Source organism: Perognathus longimembris, unplaced genomic scaffold (genome assembly GCF_023159225.1).
Source record: "Perognathus longimembris pacificus isolate PPM17 unplaced genomic scaffold, ASM2315922v1 HiC_scaffold_4626, whole genome shotgun sequence".
NCBI classification, from domain to species: Eukaryota; Metazoa; Chordata; class Mammalia; order Rodentia; family Heteromyidae; genus Perognathus; species Perognathus longimembris.
In genome coordinates this window covers 1,740-13,581 of record NW_025959964.1, presented here as the reverse complement: position 1 = coordinate 13,581, position 11,842 = coordinate 1,740, and the positions used below count along the sequence as shown (strand labels likewise).

Genomic DNA, 11,842 nt, shown 5'->3' with positions numbered 1-11,842 from the left:
AGCCCTGTCAGGGCTCTGCCTGGCTCCTGTTCTCTGCCCCCTGGGCTCCCTGGGGCAGGGTGGGCCATGTGGGCTGGGGGCTGAGGACTGCTCCCCTGGCTGTCTCCCCGGGGTGACTGCCACGGCCAGTCTGTCTTCCGTGAAGCCACACACAGGCTCGGTCACAGAGCAGGTCTTCCCACTCCTTTTGCAGGCTTTCAACACCTTCATTGATGATGTCTTCGCCTTCATCATCACCATGCCCACGTCTCACCGGCTGGCCTGCTTCAGGGACGATGTGGTGTTTCTGGTCTACCTGTACCAGCGGTGGTAAGTGGTCCTGAGGCCTTGGGGGGGACCGGAGGAGAGCCCCCCACCCCCACCGCTGCAGCGCACAGGAAGGACTGGAGCTGCCACTGCCGGCCCCGGTTCTGAACCCTCTCTCCTGGCCCTTGAGGTCCGGGGTTTGCCAGCACCCACTGGCAGCCGTGCCTCGTGGCTCTCCCCACCACACGGCCATCCTGCATGCAGCCCTGGGGCTGAGGCTCTGTCTTTCTGTGCTGTGTCTGGGTGAGGGGGCGTTTGCATCTTCACATAGCCCGAGGGGGCCTTTCCATCTCTGCGTGGCCCGTCTGTTGGAGACGTTTCCATCTCTGCGTGGCCCGTCTGTTGGAGATGTTTCCATCTCTGCGTGGCCCGTCTGTTGGAGATGTTTCCATCTCTGCGTGGCCCGTCTGTTGGAGATGTTTCCATCTCTGCGTGGCCTGTCTGAAGGGGACGTTTCCATCATTGCGTGGCCTATCTAAGGGGATGTTTCCATGTTTGCGTGGCCTGTGGTGGGGTGCCCCGTGCCACACGTGCTCGTGGCTTCATGGGCTGAGTCTGCAGTCCCTTGTGGGGAGGAGTTCATGGTGAACTCTTCCACTTGTGTGCCTGACGCAGTCTCCGCACTTCCCCACCTCCTGCTTCTCTTTCCTCAAGGCCCTTGTGTGTCCGATGGCAGTCCTGCAAACTGTTTGCCCGGAACCCAGGGCTCTTAGTGGGAAAGGTGTCAGTGTTAAAGCCGTCTGTGGGGCTCCCGCGTGGAGCTTCGAGCAGCTGGCGCTGAGTCCGCACACCCTCCACCGTCAGTGCCCACCAGGGAGGTGATGTGGATGAGGCCCTGGGGTCTCAGGACTGAGCGCTGGCTGAGGGAGCACTTGTGGAGGGCAGGGAGCCGGGCTGGGGACGGAGGAGGATGTTGTTCTGATGGCTTCACCCACGTAGTTGAGTTCTGTAGTTTCCCCACCATGGATCTCCAGCCTGCGCCGAGGATGACAATAAGCCAGCCCACGCCAGCACAGGGGCGCCACACCCCGAGAAGCACGCAGGTGGCCTGGCCCCTCAGGGACTGACGTGCCAGAGCGGGCTAGTGACCACCATTGTCCTTGCAGGCTTTATCCTGTGGATAAGAGCAGAGTGAACGAGTTCGGGGAGTCGTACGAGGAGCGGCCCCGGCGGAAGTCCCACGCGGACTGAAGGCTGTCCTGGGCTGCTGGGTGGGCGGTGAGTCCCTGGAAGCGCCACCTCTTCACGTTGCCAAACCTCTCAGCATCCCCCGAGCTCCCTCCCCCGGAGCACACGCCTGAGCACCGCGAGGGGCGGCGCTCCTGCTCTGGCCCGCGCGCCCCGCCCACCTCCACGGCGGAGCCCCGGGGAGAGGCCGGGTTTCCATTTCAAGTTGTTTTTTAAGTGCTTCTTAGTGAATTTCAAATGCATATGGAAATCAATTCCATATGAACTCTGGGATCAAATGGCTCTTTCCCTCTTGTTTGAAATTTGATTGTTTTCAGCTTAATGTATGTATGTTTCTATTTTAAAATAAATTTCTCTGGCTGTGACATTTTTTTTTTGTTCTGGTATAATCAAGTTTCTGAGATATTAAGTTTCACTTTTCCCAGAAATTAACACCTAAGATGGATTTACTTAGGCATTGAAAGGAACCCACGTCCTCTACCAGCCTTTGAGTCACAAATGTTCTCCAATCTCAGGTCCTGGCTGCTTCAGAGCCAGTTGTTAGGCAGGTCGCCACATTTTAAGAGCTGTACTAAGTTAGGACCTGGATGTATAAAAGCCGCAGAGCTGCTACTGAAGGGCCGAAGGCAACCGTGTCCACAGGAAGGGGGCCTGCTCTGCCCAGAGCAATGGAGAAGTGTAGAAACCCATGTTCTATGGCGTCTACTTCAACCCAGCCAAAATCAGTGTTTTGCAGGGCTCGTAATGGATAGGAATACGATGGAAAATTAGTAGCGGGGAAAGCAGTGGTGGGATCTCAGAGACTTAAGAGGGTTCCAAGGCCATCTTGTCTGACCTGTGTAGTGATCAGAGTGGCTGCTCAGGGTAGCTGTGGCTATGCGATTTAATCTGGAGACCACTAGCACAGGCGTGGCCCAGCCACCGAGATGTCCGGCTGTGTCCCCCCTTGCCCCGAGGCTGACCCCAGGCTCATCCCAAGTTCCCTCTGTTTGGATCTTACTGTCATTGTGCGGTTCTTTCTTCACTGTGCATGCATTGATCTTACTGGTGCGTCCATGTTTTGGGTGTCATGTCAGCCCTGGAACCCTTGCCGCTGCCACTCCCAAGCAGAGCCTTCTCTATGTTTCCTTACCTGCTTCTGCAGCAAGCCTCCCCACCTTTTCCAAACTTGGTGCTCAATTCTAATTTTTCTCTTTTTCTCTTTTTAGTAGTACTGTGGTTTTGAATTCCTTGTCTGTCACTTGCTAGACAGAAACTACTACTTGAGCTAATGCCTCAGCCCCCTTTGGCTTTATTTTTTCAGAAAGTGTCTTGAATTTTTGCCTAGGGCCAGCCTTGGAGCTAGATCCTTCTGCCTGGGCCTCCTGGGTAGCTGGGATCACAGACAGGAACCACCATGCCTAGCCTATTTATTGAGGTCGGGTCTGGCTAATATTTTTCTTGGGCTAGCCTCAAATTTTGATCTTTGCCATGTCTGCCTCCTGAATACCTAGGGCCACTTGCACCCAGCTGAAGTCTGTTAGGTTTTTTAAAGTAGGTAGCCGGTAAAGGAGACCGCCACGAGGTATTCAGGCAGGAGAGAAAGTTTATTACCGAACTGCTGGCCTGTGGCCGAGTAGATCCATGGCCGGAGAGAAGGGACGACCCCCACCCAGCCCTGCCTTATCTAGGGCGGGGGCAGGGGGTGTGGCCAGGTGGATTAGGATGTGACCTCAGGGAAAGGGGAGGTAACTTTCTCCAGGTCTGCTGGTTACCCAGGTAACTGGGTGGAGACTTAATGAGGTAGGGGCGTCTACCTGGAGCCTTCCAGGGATGGACCTTACAAAGTCTAATTTCCTTTTTCAGGGGTAGGGGACTTGAACTCTCCTTCAGCTTAAGGCTGGTGCTCTACCACTTCAGCCACATTTCCACTTCCATCAACTTCTGGTTAAATAGAGACAAGAGTCTCAGACTATTCTGCCTAGGCTGGCTTTGAACTATGATCCTCAGATCTCATCTCAGTAGCTAGGATTACAAGTATGAGACACTGAGCTGGACCTAATTTCTTGAATGCAGGACTTTACCTGTTGTTCAGCTTTTTTGCTCAAGGCTGGCACTCTTATCATGAGCCACACTTTCACTTCCCCTAAAGTCTTTAAATAAATTGTTTTTCCTTTTTCTAATTTTCTTTTAAGCTAATCTTAATTCACTTTTGTATTTTCATTCACTTGACTAAGATTTATTTGTTTACCATGTGCTAGGCCTGGGGCTTGAACTCTGGGCCTGGGCGCTGTCCCTGAGGTGCTTTGCTCAAGGCAAGCACTCTGCAACTTAAGCAACAACTCCACTACAGGCTTTTTCTGTGATTATTGGAGATAAGAGTCTCACAGGGTTTACTTCCTGGGCTGGCTTGTTGTGCCAAGTCGCGAAACCACCACCAAGAAGACCATCGAGACTCAGACATGCAAAAGCAAGGCAAGGCTTTATTTAAGCGAGCTGCAACTCGGGCCTCGTCCTACCCACCGACACAGCAGAGGTTAGGAGGGAGCCCCGAGCTGCGATTACACAGGGCTTATAAAGGCAAAAAACAAAGTTACAACAATCAGGTGTTCAAGCAAGATTAGGACGTGGGTACAAATCTGATTGGCTCAGGGCTCAAGGCATTCTAGGGGCAGTCAGAGTTAAGCATTCCCAGTGGTTAGAGTTCTAGACCGACTGGGCCCTAATGGGCTTGTCCTGGGTTTGCTCACAGGGCCTGCTTATCTCAGGTTCGCGTGGTAAAGTGGGGTTCACGTGGTAAAGTGGGACCTGACTTCAAAGTCTGGCACTTCAACTTTGAACCCCAATCCTCAGATCTCTGCCTCCTGAGTTGCTAGGATTACAAGTGTGAGTCACCAGCACCCAGCTCCAGCACTTTTTGCTTTAGTTATTTTTAGGGTAGAATCCCATGTCAGGGCAAGCCTGGACCCAAACCCTCCTGTTTGTACTTCCCTCGCGGATGGGATGACAGGCCACAGCGTCCAGCTGGTGGTTGAAATGGGGTCTCATGAACTTTGTGATCCTGGGCTGGCCTTGAACCAGTGATCTTCCTGAGGTAGACCCCCTGAATAACTAGGATTCCAGGCGTGAGCTCCTGCAGCCTGGCACGAGTTGCATCTTTAAGTGCCAGTTAGCTCCTTTCTTCAAGAACAAAAGGTAGACCCACCGAGCATGCTTCCCAGATGAACCCAGGGTGGTGACGTGTAACTGCCTTGCTCACGCCACCTCCCGCTGCTCTGTCCGAAGAGGCCCCCTTGGCAAGGGCTCCTCCCCAGAACGGGACTCTGCCAGGCTGTCAGCCTCCAGGCCTGCCCTGTGTGCTCTGAAGGGGTGATTAACACACTTAATCCTACGAGCAAACCCAACCTTTCCACATCCCGGTGGATGGTTTTACCTTGTCATTTCACAAATTTCATCAAATAACTTTCAAAGGGGCAAAAATCCAAAGATGTAAAACAGGAACTGAGCTGTTTGCCCAGTGATACGGATTAAATAACCACACGAGGAGGGATTTTTTTTTTGCCTTAAGTACTTTTATTGGTTTTTGTTAGGTGGCTTAAAGTGTGGGGGAAAGCAAATAGAGGCGGCAGCTGCGTGTAGAGGGCAAAGAAATAGGACGGCGTGGTCTCTCCGGGCGTTCGTGGCCCTGACCTCACACCTGAGTGGCTGCCCTCAGCGTACTCCTAATTGCTGTGTGTCCCCTACGTGGGTACTGTATATGATTTTGGTACACTGGGTATTGTATACATGCCTACCTGATCTAGGGAAGGGAAAGAAAAACGAGGGTGTAAGATATCACAAGAAATGCGCTCACTGCATTATTATGTAATTGTACCCCTTTTGCACAACACCTTGTCAACAAAATTTAATTAATACAATTAAAAAGAAATTGCCATGTAAGGAAATGACAGAAAGGAAGATGCGCTCATCACGTTATCTTGGCTAAGGATTAAGCACCGTGACTGTGCCCGTGTCCACAACGAGAGGCCACAGCAGAGCCACGGGAACACCAGATAAAGCATGGCCACCTAACGGGTGGGGGGGTCACGGGGTCAGCAGGCTGGGGAAGGTTCGGGGCCCAGAGGCCCAGAGGCAGGCTACCCTGCCCGGAGGCAGGCCTCTCGGTTCCCAGGGCCCAGCAACAGAGCTCCTTCCTGTATGGGTGCCTGGCACCGCGGGCAACTGCTCCAGGTCCTTTCTCCATCCCCTCGGCAAGGGAGCTTTTGCTCTTTTCACTGGGGAGTCTGCTGAGGTGCGGTCCACCCCCACAGCCCCTGCCGGCCCTGGCTTCTCCAGGGCCAGTTCCATAAGCCAGGCCTGGTAAGGTGTGGCTCGCTGCCCCTCTGCTCCCAGGCAGGCCTCACTGAAGGGCCCACGGACACAGGGTCCCAGGAGTCCATGCAGTGCTTCCTGCCTCTTCGCCAGTATTGACATGTTCCAAAGGGAGATTCTGTCTCCCCGGGCCTGAGCCCACATCTGGCCTGTCTCCCTCTTGGGAAGATCTGCTGCTGGGGGGGGGGGTGGGGGCGCTCAGTGTCTTGTTCCCCACGGGGGGGAGGGGCCCCAATGGTATGTGGCTGTAGCTGTGCACTGTGTGGAGCTGGCTCCAGCGCTGCGGCCTGTGGGCGTCCCCACGCAACAACAGGGCAGGAGGCCCCCCTCTTCTTCAGCTCAGCCGCATTGTACCGGTACCTGCTTCTGCAGGACCTACCTTAGAAATGCCCTGGGGATGCGGAGGGCGGGACCAGCCACACAGGGCTCTGTCTGGTTGGCTTACCGCATTTGAATAAACGTTTTACTTATCACGATGTGATACTACCATTGATGCCAGTTCTCTGTGATGCTGGAGGAAGAATTCTGGGTGGTTAACACTTTTCACCAGTGACTTGATGTTCATAATATGCCATGCCAGTTTCTACCTCAGTTTCCTCTAGTCTACCTAGAGCAGTTATCTTACCTCTAAGCTACATCCCCAGCCTCCTCCTCACCTTCTTCCTCCTTTTGTGCCAACCCTGGAGCTTAAACTCGGGGCCTGGGTGCTGTCCCTGACCTTTTCCACTCAGGGCTAGTGCTCTACCATTTAAGCCACATTTTGCTGGTTAATGAGATCCAAGTCTCCCAGACTCGCCTGTTGGGGCTAGTTTGGATCACAATCTTCAGATCTCCATTTCCTGAGCAGCTGGGATTACAGGTGTGAACCACCCGCACCACAGCCCCCTTCCCTTCTTATTTTTTTTTTCCTGGTTTCATGGTTTCATCATTGTCATTATTAAGTCAGTCGTTGTGCAAAGAGGTTTCAATTCCTGAAGTCGTGCATGGTCACCCATCTGTCATCTTCCTCCATTTCCCCCATCCCATCCCCACCTCAAACACACAGTTCATCTTCTACAGTGCACACTGAATGCCGTGACTGCATTGGCTCACCCTTCTTCCCTCTGTGTGTGCCCGCCCCCCGTCCCCCCTCCCCTTCAAACCTATTTCTGTTCCTGGGATGGGGAGCTCCCCCTTCTCCCGGGGCTGGGGGCAGTCTGGGGGCAGTCTTGCTCCCCGGGGAGACCAGGCCTCCCAGGCTCTTCTTAGTCTTTGAAACCATGTTTTCTCTACTGGCTTCTCTGAGAACCGGACTAACAGAACTTCATTGGGGGACACGGTTCCGAAGCCAGCCAGCCTCGGCCCCCCGGGCTGCGGAACTGAACCCTCCTCAAACACAGGCCTGAAGAGGTGCAAACTGCATTCGGGGGCGCAGCCATTTCTCCCACAGGAATCCCGGGGTTCCACTAAGGGCAGGTTGCAGCTGACGGTGTAAAGGTGAAACCCGGGCGGCCGGGGATGGGGGTGGGGTGGGGGTGGGGGGTGGGGTGGGGTGGGGTTGGGAGGGTGGGGTGGGGTGGGAGGGTGGGGTGGGGGTGGGGGAAGGGCTGTTCAAATGCCAAGCCCGCGAATAGAAGCCACTTCTCAAAAGCTTAGCACGGAAGGTTACCTGCGTTGGCCTTCGGGAGCTGGCCAAGCTCCGGAGCTGCAGCCATCGCCGTTTCCTCCGCCCCAGGGGCGGCTCGGGGGGTGGGGTGGGGGGCGGCCCCGGCCTGGGCCGCTGGCTGGGGGGGCCTCGCCGGGGGGGGAGGGCTCGGGCTGACCTCAGGCCGGGCTCCCCCACCCACCCGCGCGCAACTCAGGGCTGGGGAGCCGGAGGGAGAAAGGGGGCGCAGCCCAGGGCGCCCGCCCCCCAGCCCCGCGACACACCACGCGGACCTCCCCGCCCCGCCCCCGCCCCGCCCCTCCTCCGAGGACACGCCCCCCGCCAGAAGACCCGCCCCTTCCGCCGCGGAGCCCGCCCCGGCCGCCGGGCGCGCGCGGTTCGAGGCCGGCCCCCTCTCGCGCCATGCCGCGGGGGCCCCGGTGCCGGGCCGTGCGCGCCCTGCTGCGCCGCCTGTACCGCGAGGTGCTGCCGCTGCGGGCCTTCGCGGGCCGCCTGGGGCCCGAGGGCCGGCAGCTGGTGCGGCCCGGGGACCCGGCCGCCTTCCGCGCGCTGGTGGCCCGGTGCTTGGTGTGCGTGCCCGGGGACGCGCCGCGGCCCCCCGCGAGCCCCTCCTTCCGCCAGGTGGGCGTCCCCCGGGGTCCGGGCGGGCGGGGCGGGGTGGGGGTGCAGGCCGCGAGCCCCTCCTTCCGCCAGGTGGGCGTCCCCGGGGTCCGGGCGGGGCGGGGGGGGGGGTGCAGGCCGCGAGCCCCTCCTTCCGCCAGGTGGGCGTCCCGGGGGTCCGGGCGGGCGGGGCGGGGGGGGGTGCAGGCCGCGAGCCCCTCCTTCCGCCAGGTGGGCGTCCCCGGGGTCCGGGCGGGCGGGGCGGGGGGGGGTGCAGGGTGCACCCGCGGCGTGCAGGACTCAGCCAGCCTGTGAGTCCTGACCTGCCCCCGGGTCCTGACTTGCCCCAGCCCCCCGTCCTGACCTGTGGGGGGCCCCTCCCGTCCCTGACCTGCCCCCCTCCTGGCCTGCTCCCTCCCCCCGTTCGGACCTCCCCCCCCCGCGTCCTGGACCTGCCCCCCAGCCCTGACCTGCCCCCCCTCCTGGCCTGCTCCCTCCCCCCGTTCTGACCTCCCCCCCCCGTCCTGACCTGCCCCCTCCCCGTCCTGACCTGCCCCCCCAGCCCTGACCTGCCCCCCCTCCTGGCCTGCTCCCTCCCCCCGTTCGGACCTGCTCCCCCCCCCTGTTCTGACCTGCTCCCCCCCTTGACCTGCTCACCCCCCCCATCCTGACCTGCCCCCCCAGCCCTGACCTGCCCCTCCTGACCTGTGCCCCCCCCCCCGTCCTGACCTGCTCCCCCCAGGAGTCCTGACCTGCCCCCCCACCTGCTCACCCCCCCCCATCCTGACCTGCTCCCCCCAGGAGTCCTGACCTGCCCCTCCTGACCTGTGCCCCCCCCCCGTCCTGACCTGCTCCCCCCAGGAGTCCTGACCTGCCCCCCCACCTGCTCACCCACCCCCCGTCCTGACCTGCCCCCCCTCCTGGCCTGCTCACTCCCCCCGTTCTGACCTGCTCCCCCCCCTCTTGACCTGCTCACCCCCCCATCCTGACCTGCTCCCCCCAGGAGTCCTGACCTGCCCCTCCTGACCTGTGCCCCCCCATCCTGACCTGCTCCCCTCAGGAGTCCTGACCTGCCCCCCCACCTGCTCACCCACCCCCCGTCCTGACCTGCTCCCCCCAGGAGTCCTGACCTGCCCCTCCTGACCTGTGCCCCCCCATCCTGACCTGCTCCCCTCAGGAGTCCTGACCTGCCCCTCCTGACCTGTGGGGCCCCCCCCCCGTCCTGACCTGCCCCTCCTGACCTGTGGGCCCCGCCCCCCCGTCCTGACCTGCCCCCACACAAGCCCTGGTCTGCCCCCCAGGAGTCCCGCCTGAAGGAGCTGGTGGCCCGGGTGCTGGAGCGGCTCTGCCGGCGCGGGGCGCCCAACGTGCTGGCCTTCGGCTTCGCGCCGCCCCGCGGGGCCGCCCCGGGGCCGCGCCTGGCCTTCGGGCCCCGCGTGCACAGCCACCGGCCCAACTCGGCGACCGCGGAGCTGCGGGGCAGCCGCGCCTGGGAGCTGCTGCTGAGCCGCCTGGGCGACGCCGTGCTGGGCCACCTGCTGGCGCACTGCGCGCTCTTCCTGCTGGTGCCCCCGGGCTGCGCCTACCAGGTGTGCGGGGCCGCCGCTCTACCGCCTGCGGGCCGGCGGAGCCCGGGGCCGGGCCGGGGCCCCCGAGCGCCCGCGCCGCCCGCGTCCCCGGCCGGGCGGCCCCGCCCCTCCCGCCCGGGCACGAGGCCCGGGTCCCCCCGGCGCGGCCGCCGCCGAGCCCTCCCCGGCCTACACGGAGGCCCGGCGCTTCCTCTACCGCCGCCCGGACGCCCCGGAGCGGCTGCGCCCCTCCTTCCTGCTCAGCGCCCTGCGGCCCAGCCTGACGGGCGCCCGCCGGCTCGTGGAGGCCATCATCCTGGACCCGGGGCCCGGGTCGCCGCCGCCCGGTCGCCGCCGCCTGCCCCCTCGCCTCTGGCGGGCGCGGCCCCTCTTCCGGGAGCTGCTGGAGAACCACGCGCGGTGCCCCTACCGGGCGATGCTCCGCGCGCACTGCCCGCGCCGGGCCCGGGCCGCGCACGGCCCTGGCGCGGCTGCTGCGCGGGCACAGCAGCCCCTGGCAGGTGTACGCCCTTCCTGCGGGCCTGCCTCTGCCGCCTGGTGCCCGCCGGCCTGTGGGGCTCGGGCCACAACCGCCGCCGCTTCCTGAGGAACACCAAGAGGCTGGTCGCCCTGGGGAAGCGCGACCGGCTGTCGCTGCGGGAGCTGACCTGGAAGATGAGAGTGCGGCACTGCGCCTGGCTGCGCGGCGGGGCCGGTGAGCCGGGGGCGGGGGCGGGGGCACGCGGGGCCCCCCGGTGCCCCGGGGTGGGGGCAGGAGCCGGGATTCTTGGGATGGTGCCCACGGGCGCTCGTCGACCGCCGCCTCCGGGCTCCCTCCTGGTGGCTTGGCGCAGACATGCCGGGGGTGGTGCGTGTGCCTTCCCACAGGCGGGCACCGCGTGACCGGGCCAGCGCCGGGGCAGAGGAACCGCTGGGGTGCGCCGGCCGCGGGCAGCAGGCCTCCCCAAGCTCTGTGGGAGAGGTCGGCACCCACATGCATCATCGGTCACCTGTGAGGGTCGGACCCCCGAAGCAGTGTTGATAGGAGTGCTCGGTGGGTACCCCGAACCCACTCCTCGTGTCCTCAGGTGCGTCTGATTGCCCATGGTGCTGTTGGGTGTTAAGGGTTTGTTTTGTGTCCATCCTGGGGCTTGAACTCAGGGCATGGGTGCAGTTGCTCCTGAGCTTCCTTGGTTCAAGCAAGGCTAGCGCTCTACCACTGGAGCCACAGCTCCACTTCTGGCTGTATTTTGGTAGCTCAGTGAGATACGAACTTCACAGAAGTCTTTGTAGCTCAGCCTCCTGAGTAGCTAAGGTGGTAGTTCCAGGTGTGAGCCAGTGGGGCCTGGCTTTCTTTGTCTACTCTGACTCTCTCCCTCCTTCCTTCCTTAGGCAGAGCCCTTCCTTTTCCCCAGTCCTTGACCTTGGAGGGCTGGCCCCTAGCTGCCATCTTTCCCTATGTGCATGCACTTGTAAATCTCCCTGGACCGAGCTGCGTGTCCCTGCTCGGCTGTGCCCTCCTCCCTCCGCCCTCCCCAGCTTCTTTGGATTTGATTTTGAGGTTGGTCTGCTGCTTCAGCCTCTCCCTGCTCTGTGCCGGGTGTGGAAGAGATGGCCTCCATTTCCTGCTCTCGTTAAGATGAATGGCGGCCAAAGCTCACCTCAGATCTCAGCCTCCCGAGTAGCTAGGGTACAGAGGTGAGCCACCGGCGCCTGGCTTGTCCGTCATGCCTCTTATTTCCCATATGCATGTCTTGAGTAATCTTTTTCTTTGGATTGAGTTTAACTCCATCGTGCAACGTTCTGTATAATTTTGTTTTCACATTGATGAAGACTTTTGTTTTTATGCCAGTGCTGGATTGAATTTAGGGGTGGGCACTGTCCCTAAGGTTTTTCACTCAAGGCTACCACTTTCACTTTTGGCTTTTTGCTGGTTAAGGGAAGGTAAGTGTCTCATGACTTTTCTGCCCGGGCTGACTTCAGACTTGATTTACAGATCTCATCCTCCGGCTTACCATGGATTGTAGAGCTGTCAGAGCCTGGCTGGTGAAGTCTTTATTATTTTTTTTTTCCAGTCCTGGGCCTTGGACTCAGGGCCTGAGCACTGTCCCTGACTTCTTTTTGCTCAAGGCTAGCACTCTGCCACTTGAGCCACAGCTCTGTTTCTGGCCTTTTCTTGTATGTG

General features: G+C 60.5%; 1 long non-coding RNA gene and 1 pseudogene across 1 annotated transcript; both read left to right on the top strand.

Annotated features, from left to right (window-relative positions):
• The first annotated feature begins 176 nt into the window (after positions 1–176).
• LOC125344915 lies at positions 177–1,859 on the top strand. Its single transcript, XR_007209673.1, has 2 exons — positions 177–309; positions 1,413–1,859. It is a non-coding gene; the product is annotated as an uncharacterized LOC125344915 (long non-coding RNA).
• A 6,032-nt stretch (positions 1,860–7,891) lies between these two features.
• LOC125344916 lies at positions 7,892–10,673 on the top strand (annotated as a pseudogene).
• Positions 10,674–11,842: the final 1,169 nt, after the last annotated feature.